The sequence below is a fragment of the Octopus bimaculoides genome, chromosome 3 (genome assembly GCF_046866305.1).
Source record: "Octopus bimaculoides isolate indiv1 chromosome 3, ASM4686630v1, whole genome shotgun sequence".
In the NCBI taxonomy this organism is placed as follows: Eukaryota; Metazoa; Mollusca; class Cephalopoda; order Octopoda; family Octopodidae; genus Octopus; species Octopus bimaculoides.
The window spans coordinates 16668547-16686159 of record NC_142930.1 but is presented as its reverse complement, the minus strand read 5'-3'; the positions used below and the strand labels follow the sequence as shown (position 1 = coordinate 16686159).

General features: G+C 36.0%; 1 long non-coding RNA gene across 1 annotated transcript in view; it reads left to right on the top strand.

The window, feature by feature from the left end:
* The first annotated feature begins 767 nt into the window (after window positions 1-767).
* Window positions 768-17613, top strand: part of LOC149136461 (uncharacterized) — a 24399-nt gene continuing 7553 nt past the window's right edge. Inside the window, exon 1 of the long non-coding RNA XR_016240903.1 lies at window positions 768-887. This is a non-coding gene — a long non-coding RNA (uncharacterized LOC149136461). The remainder of the gene's footprint in view (window positions 888-17613) is intronic.

The window sequence follows — 17613 nt, the reverse complement described above, 5'->3', positions numbered from 1 at the left end:
ATATATATATATATATATATATATATATATATATACATACCTACATACATACATATATATATATATATATATGTATATATATATATATATATATATATATATATATATATATATATATATATATATATATATATATATATATATATATATATATATATATATGTATATATATATATATATACATATATATATATATATATATATATATATATATATATATATATATATATATATATATATATATATATGTATATATATATATATATATATATATGTATATATATATATATATATATATATATATATATATATATATATATATATATATATATATATACTAGAATGTTGTATTCACGAACACAGATGGTGATTTCAGTCTCTAGACCTGGTGATGGGTCTGGAGTGCTCTGGAGCAGCAGAGCGCTCATACGTCTTGTTCGACAGGAGAGACTACACATGCGTATATTCATACATACATGCATACATACATACATATATATATATACATATATATATATATATATATATATATATATATATATATACATATATATATATATATATATATATATATATATATATTTACTAGGAAGCACCCACACACACAGAGTCCACTGGACGGTGTAATTCCGTGATACGACTAGAGTCTAAACTAGTATAATTCCGCTTGTTTCTATGCTTAAAATTGATGAATATTTGACGTAGTCGAGACGTTAAATCAAAAATAAACTCGTATTCAAAAAGGAACATGTTTTATTTGCAGATATCGGGCATTAAAATGTGAAAACATGGAAAACTGCCGTTCGCGATGCCGTTTAATTGACTGGATGGCTGAAGAATTGGTACAAAACGTACGCACGACGTTTCTATGGGCATGAATGCAATCTGTAAGAAACATGTTTAAATGCTATATAAAATTACCTGAGGCAGCTGGGAAGCTGTGCTTTGAAATGATAAATGCTTGACCTTAATAGGGGGCATTCCTTAGAATATTAACATAACCTATCGTGAGGAATAAATAGCTTGCGTTATTTACAAGTCGGTGCCGAACCTTTGAAGTCTCTGCTGCTCGGAGACCAACCAGATACTAAACATTTCCTTCGGAATATAAGAGCCTATAATTCCGATTTCCAAATCAAAGAATAAACAATGGGCATGTACGTATCAAATCGAGTCACACAAAATTCGAAAAGCACCGCTCAGTTTTTCTTTTATATAAGAAACTGTTAGCTAAAGTTTTAGATATTTGTCACCCAAATATCCACGTTCAATTTGTCGTTTTCTTCTGTCAATTGAATTTCGTAGTGAGAAAATATTCACACAGCTGATTGATCACCAATTAATGTAATTTATTCGTTAAAGTTAATATTTAATTTTATTATTACTTATTCAATATAATTGCCTTGTCTTCTTACTGCTTTGTGTCACCTTATTTATTAAACACAGAATGACATGTCTGGATGTATGTGTTCGAATACAGTTCGTTCTAGAATGATATCGATATTTCACTGCAATCACTTGTGTTCTTTCATGAAATTGCTGAGAAAGCTAAATGCAGTCAACGCTCTGATGCTGATTGGTTGAACATAGCGGTTGTTCGTACGTGATTTGTGGGATGATAGTCAATAAGCGCTATCGAAATCGAATTTTCTATCATAATTTTAATTTAAAAAGGGCAAATCTCACAAGTTGATCCTGTCTCCTCTCCTCACCCACGAACTTCTCCACTGGACTTTCTACACTCAGGTTGCACCTCTCCTGCCTATGGATTACTCTGAATTCTTCTGTCTGTCTATCTGTCTGTCTGTCTGTCTCTCTCTGTCTATCTCTCTCTTTCTCCCCCCTCTCTCTCTCGCTTTCCTCTCTCTCTCTCTCTCTCTCTCTCTCTCTCTCTCTCTCTCTCTCTCTCTCTCTCTATATATATATATATATATATATATATATATATTAACAGATGAAGATAAAAATCCAAGGCTGTGACAGATTTCAGAACATTTATGAATAGAAGGTCTTACACCTGTTTCCGGGATATCTTATATATCCATTCATTGGAGACGGTGTGAGAAAATGGTTAAGCAATAGTTATTCTAGATATGATATGAAATAGAGAGTAAAGTGGAAGAATGAAAATAGACGTGAGATATGCAGGGATATTGTATCTGCAGTTCCATTATTTACGCAGAGTGGTATACATATAAGATTCTTGTACTTTTGAGAGCAACTTCCAATAATATTTAAAATTGGTTATTCTAAGCATAGAGTTTGTATATGGTGTTATTGAATTGAGTCTTTTGGGGGGAAACTTCAAAAAACCCTCGCTTCAATAACACCGTATAGAAACTCAATGCTTGGAATAACCAATTTTAAATATTATTGGAAGTTGCTCTCAAAAGTACAGGAATCTTATATGTATACCACTCTGCGTAAATAATGGAAATGCAGATACAATATCCCTGCATATCTCACGTCTATTTTCATTCTTCCACTTTACTCTCTATTTCATATCTTATCTAGAATAACTATTGCTTAACCATATTCTTAAACCGTCTCCAATGAAAGGATATATAAAATATCCCGGAAAGAGCTGTACGACCTATTTAGAAATGTTCTAAAATCTTTCACAGCCTTGAATTATTATCTCATTCTGTTATTTTTTTTATATATATGCATGCTGATATATGACCTACGTTGGACACCTCATTCGCATAATCACTGAACTTGGAGCTTAACTGTAGTCTGTCCGCAGCACTTACTCATCATTACCTGACACCTTTGGGTCTTCTTGACACCATTACCTCTCTTAACCTATATATATACTATAGCTATGTTTTATAGTGTGTGGTGAAGTGTGGTACAACTGTCCATGGTTTTAAATGAGCCTACGCTAGAGAGTAGTAAATGTCTTTCCACTGTGGTTGTTGGAGTTATGAAGTTTGCAACTTTTATTTTTGCCATCGATTTTTACATGTTATATCAGTCATTCTGTTTACTCTCGGGTAAATATTCCTGCTGTGTGTTGTAAATAAAAAGGTTATATTTGTGAAAAATATAGCTAGTGTCGGGTATGGTGAGTAGCGATGCACTTTTGTTTTTGGTAATTGCAATAAACATTATATAAAATTCCCGGAGTATGCGCGAGATTTTTATGCATGTATTAACATGCAAATCAGAAACAGTGTGTAAGACTGAGTATGATAGATATACAAGATAGAGGGATGAATAAATACACGCATGTATACATAAATCTAAATAAAAGTATATATTTCTAAGTTGTGTAGGCATATGAAGAGTGTAATGAGGGGAAGATCGGATGTAGGTGGTATGGAGAATGTTAAAGAAAGAGAATGATAGAAAATAATAATATTGTAGACCATGTAAACATTGTCTTTTTTTATAAAGCGATGATAGCTTAGCTATTAGTTCAGATAGTTTGCGGCCTGAGCGTAATTTGGAGTATAATATTAGCACAATAATTTTTTGTTGGGTTGTAAGTTATTGATGACGAAATTTTCCTTAGGACGAGCATAATCAAATGAAATTATCACGAGCTTTGTTTCGTATTACATTGATTTATTGATGTTGTTCTGACGGTATTTATTTAGCATGTTCAGACGGAAGGAATTGTCTCAGATCTTGCTTAAGTATAGAGTATTGCACCGAATTGTTCTTATAGTAGAGAATTCGGTTAAATGTTTCTGATAGTAGCAAGACGAATCTCTAACAGGATCAGAGCTGAGATTTGAGGTTAAACCGGGCTAACTCTATTTTTTATCGAGCCCTAAGAATCTTAAGGCCGGTTACACAGTTTGCATAGCGTGTAAATGATCGAGATCATAAAATTTCCCTTGAATGCGACTCCCGTATGTAACAGAGACCAGCAATTTTGCGGGAAAGGGCTAGTTTAGTACATCAACATCGCTATGTGACTGGTATTTTAGTTTATGAAACCAGAAAAGATGAAAGGCAGAATTCATCACGGCATGATGTAGACTCAGAATATAAAGCGCCCAGATAAAATTCCTCTAAGCATTTTGAGTGACGTGTCAGCGATTCTACCTGCTCGCCTATTACGCATGCGTAAATACTAAAAACAATGTCTCGCTTGTTCGCTTAGACAGTGAGATGTATTAGCTACATCTTCCTTGGTTTAATCTGTCATCTTAAAAAGAATTAAAACCAGATTGCACAATAAATTCTTGACTATACAAAAACCAATGCCTTTAGGTTTTCAATTCCAGATTGAGTTGTAGGCTATGCATTTTTTCTCAATTCCATTCCGGTTGTAAAGTTTATGGAATGGAAATATAATAAAAGTTTGATGACCACATGTTGCCAGATGGTTACTTAGTGGTATTTGACGGACTTCTGGGTTTTTAATCTGTTGTCGATGCACTCGTGAGCGTTCCGATAGTACATTACCTGTCTGGCCAACGTACAGTTCTTCACAATTAGGGCATTTGATGCAGTAGATTAGATTTCTACTTTTGCAGTTCATGTTCGCATTGGTGAATATTTTCCCTGTTATTGTGTTCATATATGGGCCGGTATGAATTGATCGGCATGTACCGCATCGGCTATCATTGCATTTGGATATAGTGAATGCTTGATTTTTGTTGCTGAGGTTTGACCTCCACCTACTGGGGTTCAAAAATCTTATCCCTATAATCAAAACACAAAAGATCTATCAAATGTCATCATTTCTAAAAATAAACTTGGCATCAACTCTAAAAATAGCCAAACACATACTGCTGCTGTCCAAAGGAATTGGTATAAAAGACAGAAAACCAGCCAGTCTATTACAGTCTGTTAAAGTCTGTCATACCGGCCATGATGAAATACCACAAGGTATAGAAAATACGTATTCGCCTTTATATATTTATATATTTAATCCTTTATATTGAACACTCAATATTTCATATATTCAATAAGACATATTTCATATATTCAATAATACATTCAATACTTCATTTCATTGTACCATCCATCTTTTTTTATATTATATATTATATATTCCATATTCTATATCCCACATAAATTTTACAAGAATATAAATAAAAAACAGAGTTGGAACTCTTTTAAATAAGATTATATATATATATATATATATATATATATATATATATATATATATATATATATATATATATATATAAATACCTGTATAAATGCATATATATACATATAAACACTCATGAGTTCATATATTATAAATGTATATCTGTCTATCTATCTATCTATCTATCTATCTATCTATCTATCTATCTATCTATCTATCTATCTATCTATCTATATATGTGTGTGCGTGCGTGCGTGTGTGTTTGTGTGTGTGTGTATATATATGTGTGTGTATGTATATATATATATATATATATATATACATATATATATAGACATGTATACATATGTATGTGTGTATACATACATATATAGGTATATATATATATATATATATATATATATATATATATATATATATATATATATATATATATGCACGTATGTATGATGTATGTATGTATGTATGTATGTATGTATATATATATGTATGAATGTATAATGATGTAGATACCGAAACGTTGAATGGCGAGAAGAGATTCACTAGGAGACTGCGATGAGATTCATTGTATACTGTGATCTGCTGTTAACACACAATCTCTGATACTGTTATAATGTTGCTGTTGTTGTTGAATTCTGATTATGAGATTATATAGTTGTTGAACAGTGATGACGGTAGCATTGGTGATTGAATTCTTCCTCTCTTTCCGGTTATTTTATTGGTGATACTAATATCGTTACGACATTAAAAATACATTATCTCTAGAAAAGATACACAGACCGTTTTTTTTTTCATTCTTTGTAAGACTACTATGACCGGTTACTGTGAAACTTGGGGCGAAACATAGCTGGAGACCTTCATACTCAGATCAACAGTTGGAAGAACAATGTTATTTACACACTTACACACTTAGTTTATATACTGTTTGCATGCGTATATTTGTGAAAATTTATGACCTGCATAACAATAGATGGATGGATGGATAGATAGATAGATAGATAGATAGATAGATAGATAGATAGATAGATAGATAGATAAATAAATAGATAGATAGACAGACAGACAGATATATGGTGTGGTAAGGAGGAGGAGCGAAGGGACAAAAGGAGGGAAGGAAGGATTGAGGAAATCAGAAAGCTAGATAGATAAATAAATCAGTAAATAGGTATTATATATGTATAGCTAGGTAGGTATGTGGGTATGTGATAAATAGATAGATAGACAGACAGAGAGTTAGTTAGATAGATAGATAGATAGATAGATAGATAGATAGATAGATAGATAGATAGATAGACAGACAGACAGACCTGGGTGGATGGATGTCTTTCGATGTCGTCTCCGAGAATTCAATTAAGAGATCAAGTGAATTACTTGTGCATTGAATTAGCATTTGAGATAACGAAGCGTTCCACAGTATAGTATAACGTCAACGTAATTCTTATAAGAAAATTATCGAGATACAGTAGATGCCAAATAATACCATAACCTGTCGTGCGCAATCCATGCAACACTCTTGTATGAAGATTCAGTTCCCTAGTTTCAGTCCCAAGCTAGAAATAATCCCGATAAAATTTTCCCTGCATATTATGTAATACATTGACCTTGTGTTCTTGAAAATACCCGATACTGCTCGAAGGGAATGTACAACAGGAATTTACATTATAATGCAGTTATCACCCTTTGCCTCTCTCCCTCACTCTCTTTTTCAGAATTAACACTTTAGAGGGATATAGAAAACTAGTGATATATATATATATATATATATATATATATATGTTTATTGCCCACAGGGGGCTAAACATACAAGGACAGACAAAGGGATGAAGTCGATTACATTCACGCCAGTACGTAACTCGTAATTATTTAATCGACCCCGAAACGATGAAAGGCGAAGTCGACCTCTGTGGAATTTGAACTCAGAACGTAACGGCAAAAGAAATACCACTAGGCATTTCGTCCGGCGTGCTAACGATTCTGCCAGCTCGCCGCCCTAAAGTAGATGTGTATAGCTTAATAGTATTAGAAGAGCCTTGGTGATGACGTCGGTGGCATTTTGTGTGACGTCGACACCTTTGTTTTTTCTTTCATTTCTGCCCTACGTTTATCGTTATATATATATATATATATATTTTTATCCCACCCTGCCATTTATAGCAAATTTGAATGATAGCAGTCTCTCGTAATCTACGTAAGCCGGTTCTGCAATTTCTTGTTGAACAATGCGCAGGAACGCTGTGCTATTCCGATTTAGTAATGAAATCTATGTGCTGTACATTAGTTCACTCACTCCATCAACTCAACGTTGCCTACGTCGGTGCAAAGTGTACCACTCATCACGTGACAAAGTGATCGCAGAGCAAAGCAAGATGCTAGTGTTTTGCTTAAGTAAAAACATATCACCCGGTCTAGAAACTGAAATTAGGATCTCGAGATCGTGAATGAAACACCATAACCACTAGGACATTCAAGATCACATTGGAGCAGAATAGAAAGAGAAAAGTAGACAGAGGCGACTATGATGAGATGATACTAATGGTTTGAAAATTAGATCAAAAACGTTGAACATTCAACCACACTGTTATGTAAACGATTCAGTGTTGGAAAAGATTATAGTTTATATTCACAGCAATATGAAATACCACATCAGCATATATGGATACGACATTCGTGACTAAATTCTTGAAGTATAAATTAGTGAATGGCCAAGTGCAGTGATTCATAAATCTATAGAAACTTATTGATATCTGCATAAGTAGGGTTAACAAAAAGTAAGGAACAAATTCATGAAATTTCGACTGCTTGTGTAATCTTTTGAAAAATCTATGATAGATTTCAATTCTGCCAGGTGTGTCGTGTGTATTTCAAATCCCAAAACTTATATTCATTTCAATTATTCCATTGTCGAATCTTCATTAGCGCTCAAAAAGTAAAAAGTTGCCTAAAATGTATACGAGATAATAAGATAATAATATTGTATCAGTTAATTAGTAAAATGTTAAAAGAGATGGCATAGCTACCTATTTGAGGAATTGTCAATAATAACTCTACGGGGGATTATTATTTTGTTTTTCATTTATCTCAATAAATACGTTTATATATATATATATATATATATATATATATATATATATATATATATATGTGTGTGTGTGTGTGTGTGTGTGTGTGTGTGTGTGTGTGTGTGTGTATTCCGAATTTCTGTAAATGCATATAGAACAATATATCAACTGAATAAAGTTACAACATGGTTTGGTTTTCACGTTTGTTTATTATTGTATTCATGAAAGAAATTTTTTTTTTTACAATATTGAAGTGTGTTAAACATAAAAAATGTTTATAAAGTTTAATTAACGTTTTCATACGTTCGTGGAAAACATCAGATTTCAAAATGTTTTAAATGACAGTTAAGTTTTGACAACTGTAGTAAAATGACTGACTTCCTTTTTCTGCTATTTAGGAGATGAACTTTTCGAATACGGTTTTGACAAATACACATGCAAAGCGGGTGATAAGCTCTATTGAAGGCTAAATACGGGGACGAGACCGATAGCCGACAAGTACCGCGGGGAAAGTTGAAAGTTCTTTGGAGAGAGAGATGAGAAGAGACCGTAAAACCGGCCAGGGGTAAACGGGTAGGACCGATCAACGCGATCGCGAGGGGACTGAGTCCGCTGCTACCTCACCTGCCTAGGCGCCGTCGTCACCGACGAACACACCGGTGGCGGCCGCTCGTTTCCACGGGCTGTCGTCTGCCGCCTCGTCGGCTCTCGATTTCCGGGGCGCCGGCATCGGACACACTTCCCCTCCGATCCGTCGTTGCGACCCGTTACCGTCGGGCCGGTAGGCGCGCGGCGTCCGCAGGTGGCAGACGAGCGCCCCGGCGTCCGGAATCCCCGTACGCCTGTTCGATCGAAAAGCTACGGAGCTTCGTCCGTATCTTTTGACTAAACGTACGCCCGTTTGATCGAAGAGCTACGGAGCTTCGTCCGTAGCTTTTGACAGAACGTACGCCCGTTCGATCGAAAAGTTACGGAGCTTCGTCCGTAGCTTTTGACTGGACGTACGCCCGTTCGATCGAAAAGCTACGTAGCTTCGTCCGTAGCTTTTGACTGAACGTACGCCCGTTCGATCGAAAATCTACGGAGCTTCGTCCGTAGCTTTCGACTGAAGGTACGCCCGTTCGATCGAAAAGCTACAGAGCTTCGTCCGTAGCTTTTGCCTGAACGTACGCCCGTTCGATCGAAAATGTTACAGAGCTTCTTCCGTAGCATTTGCCTGAACATATGCTCGTTTGATCGAAAAAGCTACGGAGCTTCGTCCGTTGCTTTCACCTGAACGTACGCCTGTTCGGGCTAAAAGCTACGGAGTTTCGTCCGTTGCTTTCGCCTGAATGAGAAAATACAAGTAAACGGAAATGATCTTATCGTATCGGACAGACAAATCAGCCATATATAACCCAAATATTTCGTTGCTTGTCATTATTTTTGTTTGTAAGGGTTTACTTGTTGCACAGCTAATTCTTTTGTACATGTTGTTGAGTTTTATTATTGTTTCATTGTTCCACTCTTAAATGCAGAGAACAAAATCGCTTTCAAGTTTGGACGAATAGCATTCTGGGATTACCTATGTTTGTTCTACTTTGTTCTTTTTAAATGCATTGATATGTTGGAAGAAGTGAATTGTTAAATATGTGCTAGGCCAGCCACCGTGACTGTCTGCTTTGTGAATAAATACATATATATATACATGCATACGCACATACACACATATATGCTTGCATACACATGAACTATATAGATACAAACATATTTACCTACACATATACATTAACACACACATACATATACATTCTCAAATAAGTAGACAAATATATGCATACATACATACATACATACATACATACATACATACATACATACATACATACATACATACGTGAGTGTATATGTATGCATGCATATATCTTTACACAGACAATGTTAATGTGTGTTCATGTGTATTTGTTATCAAAAGAAAGAGTACTCAAAATCTGGTGTAGAGTATTCATTAATGAATAACTGTGTTGCTAGTCGGAGATTTGCGCTCTTATGATATATATACGATCGATTGTCTGTCGGCTACCTTCAGAGTTCAAATTCTTTATGTAGTAAAAAAGAATAAATAAGCAAAACGCAGATGCACGACTGGGTTGAGGACAGATTTACTTCTGCCTTTATAGCACGTAAATTGTAAGAGTGCTGTAGGAATGTACGCAACACGTGTACTACAGCAGTACTATTCGTAGCTTAAAAGCTGTGACTAAAAAGCAGGGGCGAATTATGCCTACCTAATCTACAAAAAATAAGATATTTTGCATTTTATGCATGGTAATCAGAGTAAACTTCATAATTTTATTGAATTAGGTACATATTTTACCATAATAGTAAAATGCTACAATCGATCTCTTTAATTCAAGGTAGAAACTGCATACCTTTCCTACATACGCAGCACGTTACTGATATATATATATATATATATATATATATATATATACACACACACACGTGTGTGTATGTGTGTCTGTGCGTGCACGCGCGTTCATGAAGGCTCGATATGGTTAAATGATTAACAGAAATGCTTCGTAATGGCCTTGTACCCCACTACGTGGCATAGCCTCATCAGTATATGATATTTTCCATATTCTTCAGTCAATGTCAGTCTTGGGTAAACTGAGGCACGCGGGGCTTTCTAAATGGCACGCGTAATTTCACAAGGAAAATAACGCTTGCTAGCAGCGCGGTCCACCTGATGACAAACTGTGTTTCATGCAACCTGCGTCTCTAGAAGAGTTACCTGTGACTTGTCTATTCGGAAAGTACACAGGCACACGTCGCATGGATTGTGCAAGTAATACAAAAGAAACAAGCTTGTCTCCTGCTAATTCAGTTAAGTTTCGTTACTGGAACTTAATTGTCAAATAACTGAAAACCATCAAACCCTCCCAAATTTAGATGTTACAAAACAAGAGTTACTAAAGTGCTTGACAAACCGAAACACGAAACACCCTCCTCACCAAGCAAGCCTGGTGGGGGTAGCCAGTTTAGTCATCAACGATCCGACCACGCGACAGGTTGTACTGGATTACATGTTACCAGTAGCACTCCAGAGCGACTTGACCTTTTACTTTTTTATATTTATATATATTATTTACATTTAATTCTTATTTAATTCTTATTCACACATCGTACCTTTTTTATGCATATATATGTATATTTTTACTTCTGAATACATATTATTAAGGTACCCCAAAAATTAAAAGTTGCAACCTTCAAATTATCTAGCAACTTGCAAAGATTCCAAGATGCTAAAGAAAGTGTCAATCTTGACTCAAACAATCTATGGGAAGATTTCAAAACAAAAGTATTTCAAGCTGCAAGTTCATCAGTGGGATTTAAATTACATAAGTTCAGTGACTGGTTTTCAGATAGATCCGCAGAAATTCATGATCTACTTTTAGAAAAAACAAAGCTTAGGCATTACATTTCTTTCACAGTCCTTGAATCTCAACTCAAACGAAGCTTACAGACAGCTGAAAAGGAAAGTCCAGACTGCTCTAAGGAAAATTAAACAGGAATGGTGGAATGATAGGGCAAAAGGTACACAAGAAGCAGCTGATAGAAATGATGCCAAGGGTTTGTACTCTTATGTTAAGGAGATATATGGCCCCAAATTTCTCAAGAAGCCTAATTTCTCAAGATTAGTATTTAGGCAATGTGTTTACGTATACCAGTGCCCCAATAATTACAGGTATAAACCTAAATTTTATGTATGTATGTGTATATATATATATATATATATATATATATATATATATATATATATATATATATATATATGTATGTATGTATATATATACACACACGCGCACACATGCATACATAGTTATACACACACACAAACACCCACACCCACACACACACACACATATGTATATATATGTATAGGTTTATGTTCATGTTTCTGTATGTCTCTGTGTATATATATATATGTTTATAGGTTTAGGTGTACACATCTGTACGCTTGTTTCCATGCGATTATGCACGCATGTAAATGTCTGTGTAGTGTGTGTGTGTGTGTGTGTGTGTGTGTGTGTGTGTGTGTGTGTGTATGAGCTTGAGTATATGTGTGTAATACTGAATAAGTCGTAACTATAAAAGGAACAAGATCACCACCACCACCACCGCCACCAAAAATAACAGCAACAACAACTACAACAAGAACAAAATTAATCACAAGAACAGATTATTGAGAAAATGGTTGGCAAAATAAAGAAATGAGTTAAAATCAACACATTTCCTTGTGTGAAATTTCTATCAACTTAAAGTAGATAAGAGCAAAAGAGAGACATATATATTTAAAGGAAGAGGCGAGAGAGAGATGAGTTTAGGACACAGGAAAAGATAGGAATACACATACATACACATACACATGCACACATACACACATACACACACACACATACCCTCGTCGGTGTTGTTTGACTCTAAGACACAAGCGATGCTGCCGTGCTGTGTGTTTGAGTCAAAATGTAAACACGTTCACGTTTTGACATATTCATGGCCGAATCTATGTGTCCTATGCGGTAGGTTCGACCTTTTTTTTTCTCCTTAATCGGTAAGGTTGTGTGCCCTCCAAGGGTCTGCGCCATGGTTTTTGTTTCTGTTTATTTAACTTTTTTCATCTTTGTCACTCTTTACTATCCTTCTCCCTTATGCCTCCCTCCCCTCTCTCTCTCTCTATATATACATACACATATATACATACATACATACATACATACATATACATATATATATATATATATATATATATATATATATATGTGTGTGTTTTATGTATATATATATGTGTATATGTATGTATGTATCCCAATTTCTTTCTGTTTTATATGTGATGGCATGTACCGTTTAAAAAAGAAATGACGGATATTTGTTGCTATTAAAATTCCTAAAAGTTTGTATTTTCCATATGTCACTAAATCAAAGAGTTGATATAAAAATAAAACAAAATCATATAAAAATAAAAGTAGAAAGACTTGTTTTGCTTTATCGAAGATATTTGACATTGTAAAAGAAGTAAAAAAAAAAAAACAAAAACAAAAACAACCTACAAAATTAAAAGAAAGAAAACTAAATGATAATTTCACTCCCTTGAAAAGAAGGATCCTTTAAAATATTCTGGTATCTATAACAAATATTGTTTTTTCTTTTCTTTTTTTCTTTTCTTTGATAGTCATGAATATCTTAGAAATATATAAAGTATAAGCGTATGAGAATAGATACGAAAAATGTATTATTACTCCTATACACTTATGTCTGAAGTACCATTAGATGACTTCTGAAAGGTCAGTAGAATCGATCATCATGTACTACACCTTATTGATATTTTTGATGAAACGCTCAATTATATCGATCTAAGTATTTGCCTGGTGGTTGTTAAATTAGAATTATGAAACCAAGAACTGTTGCACACAGATCGTAATGGGTTATAATTAATTACAGCAAAACATTGAAATAAATAGTTTCTCAGTCAGACGACGAGAGGTTATAAGTCCATCAATGTATCAAGTGAATTGAGGCAGGTTAAGTGCTCATCAAATAATGTTGCCCCTGTGCCATATCTTAAAGGCAAGGAACATTTCCAAAAATATCTAGGAGAAAATATTTTGAAACAAAAATATCAATATTTTAGTCATGGCAAATTTAACCACATATGAGTCGGATCACCGACCTACCGATTGAGGAAACATCCAGTTATATCGTTCCTAGTATTCGTCTGTTATTTCTTAAATCAGGAAGATGAAAACAAGGTCGACCTTAGTCGAACTCAGTAGGTAATGGTCTACAAGCAATTACTGACTGAAGAGGACAAAAGATTAAATATCTGCTGGTATTTAGTCCCGCTCCCTAAGTCCGAGTTCAATACCATCTGTTTCAACTTTGTTTCCATACTTCCTGTCAGATAATGAGTTAATGCATTCATCTTAATCACCCATCTCTGAGATAGTGGTTTCCAAACGGTACACCGCAGATTTCAAAAACATAATTGAAAGCTTTATAAAATTTATATTATTGCGCTGAGCAGCTTGACAAACGTGTTATTAATAATGTTGTTACACAATGTATAGAGAGGCCCAATGGCCCAGTGGTTAGGGCAGCGGACTCGCTGTTTCGATTCCCAGACCGGGCGTTGTGAGTGTTTATTGAACGAAAACACCTAAAGCTCCACAAGGCTCCGGCAGGGGGTGGTGGCGAACCCTGCTGTACTCTTTCACTATAACTTTCTCTCACTCTTACTTCCTGTTTCTGTTGTGCTTGTAATTCAACGGGTCAGCCTTGTCACACTGTGTCACTCTGAATATTCCCGAGAACTACGTTAAGGGTACACGTGTCTGTGGAATGCTCAGCCACTTGCAAGTTAATTTCACGAGCAGGCTGTTCCGTTGATCGGATCAACTGGAACCCTCGACGTCGTAAGCGACGGAGTGCCAGCAACAACAACATAATGTATGATAAATAAAACAAGTTAATAGCCTTCTAAAGTTTTTAAATTATAATTTATTTTTAACTTTCCATACGAAGTGCACTTGTAATTTTATAATTTTCATGCGAAATCCACAATTTCTTTTTTCTTTTCCAGAGCAATGTGATATGAAAAATATTGATGGTCACTGATTGAATCAATCTCAACTATTTTGATTCCATGATGTAAAAAAAAAAAAAAAAAATTGATACGTAGTCGTCTGTTTATTCTTGAAATTACTATTGTTATACCGCCGATCTATAATGTCTGAGATGCGCTCTAAGTAACGAAACCGTTCTAAACGGACTAATGTAATGTCTAAGCATTGCTGACTTGTGGAGTTATGTCGAGCTGTCGTAGCGTGTAGAATGAATCCGGCTCTAGGCCGTGTCTCTGGCACAAAATGCCTCATCGCCTGCCTTTAGCAAACAAGGTGGGTCAGTCAGCGTTCCTAAAGGCGAGATTGTGTAGTGGAGGAAAGAGAAAGGGCCGAAGACAGACACTTTCCTTCTTTCCTCCTCCGGTTAGCCTTCATCCACTTTCTTCAATTCCATTTGAAAAGGTGATCAAGTCTGTGAAAAAAAAATAAAGAAAAAGAAAAAAAGAACAGTAAGAAATATCTGTCAGCGATGTGTCACAAAAAGGTTATATATATCCTTGACGAGTTATTTGTCCATGAGCGGGTAATACGGAAAGTGACGTACCGATACTTCGGGAAGATGGGGTGCTCTCTGGATGCTTTTAAACGACGAAACCTTTGGACAGCGATGAGCTGCAGAATCACGTGCACATCTCCAAGTGCTCCATCAACCCCACTCTACTGTTACCATCATTGCTACTACCAACACCATTACCATGACCTTCCCCACCACCACAACCGCTGTCACCATTCACAACCGCCGCCGCCGCCGCCACCGCCGCCACCGCCGCCGCCACCGCCGCCGCCACCGCCGCCGCCACCGCCGCCGCCACCGCCGCCGCCACCGCCGCCGCCACCGCCGCCGCCGCCGCCACCACCACCACCACCACCACCACCACCACCACCACCATCACCACCACCACCACCACCACCACCACCACCACCACCACCACCATCAACAACAGCACCACCACCACCACCATCAACAACATTTCCACGCCTCGTAACATTTTCTATACCGCTATTCATTAATTACAATCTTACCACCAACGTTGCTACCACCAGCACCACCACCACCACAGCACCACCACAGCACCACCACAGCACCAGCAGTTAGCACCACTGCTATCAAAACCACCACTGCCACACCTCTCATTAAATGTGCATACATACTCCCCACCAGTCATTAAAAGCATCCACATCAACATCTCATCTATATACTAACACCCATTACGTCATCACCCGAAAATCACAGCCACACCTTACAACTATCCACACAACCTCCATCACATATTCAACCTTACCCCTCCCCACCCTTTACAACTAGCATCTCAGCAACTGTATGACACTTATAACTTTCAGGCTTAGTGGTAAGTAGTTTGCTTACCAACCACATGGTTCAGAGTTCAGTACATACATACATACATACATACATATATATATATATATATATATATGTATGTATATATATATATATATATATATATATATATATATATATATATATATATATATATATATATATATATATATATATATATATATATATATATATATATATATGTATATATATATGTATATATATATATGTATATATATATATATATATAGAGAGAGAGAGACTTAGACTTTAGAGAGACTTAGAAATATTAATAACTCTCTCTCTCTCTCTCTCTCTCTCTCTCTCTCTCTATATATATATATATATATATATATATATATATATATATACGACGGGCTTCTTTCAGTTTTCGTTTACCAAATCCACTCACAAGGCTTTGGTCAGCCCGAGGCTATAGCAGAAGACACTTGCCCAAAGTGCCACGCAGTGGGACTGAAACCAGAACCATGTGGTTGGCAAGCAGGCTATTATATTTGTGTGTCTGTGCTTGTTCCCCCAACATCGCTTGACAACCGATGCTGGTGTGTTTACGTCCCCGTAGCATTATCGGTTCGGCAAAAGAGACAGATAGAATAATTACCAGGCTTACAAAGAATAAGCTTTGGAGTCGATTTGCTCGACTAAAGGCGGTGCTCCAACATGGCTGCAGTCAAATGACTGAAACAAGTAAAAGAATAAAAGAATATTTTGTGTATAGTAGAAGTATATAGCCTATTTATTGCACATAAACTTAGGCAACAAAATCTTACATGGACCCCGGGTGCGAACCACTGTTATAGATATTACAACTAAATTTTCATCAAACCACCTACTTCTGCATAAAATTAGGAACGAATACATTGGAAAAAAGTAGACCCATCTATACCAACTGACGAGACAATATATATGCGTGTTAGTGACTATTTGGGAGGTTGCTTGTATGACGCTAGTTCTTGAAAGGCCAGACCTTCACCACACGCACTCAGACGCATATACATACATACATTATAATGATGGCCTTCTACTCGTAACCGAAGAAAACCATTACTGACTTTTAGGAACATTGCGCGCGCAAGACTACCTTATACTTTACACCTGCAGCTCTGTTGGTGACTAACGAACCCTGCTATTGACAAACCCATACGACTGCAAGCATTGCAGAGCAAGCTTTCACCACTCATTACATTAGCAGTGTGTTTTCGAGCAGCACGCTTAAATTCTTCATGAAGAATACGTGCTCTTTCAAAGATATCGACTCCCTCCGTTACGTGTTTCCTACATCCGTGGCGATGACAAGCATTATCGTCCCAGTCAGCCTCCCGCATTTCACAGGCCTCTCTCTAATGAGGACCTTATGCAGTCCTTAAATCGCGGTCTTGACTTCTGCTGGGGTCGCTTTCCATTAAGAGGTTCTCCATATAGCATCTGTTTAGGGATCCTGCTATCATTCATTCTAACAAAAATACATACATACAT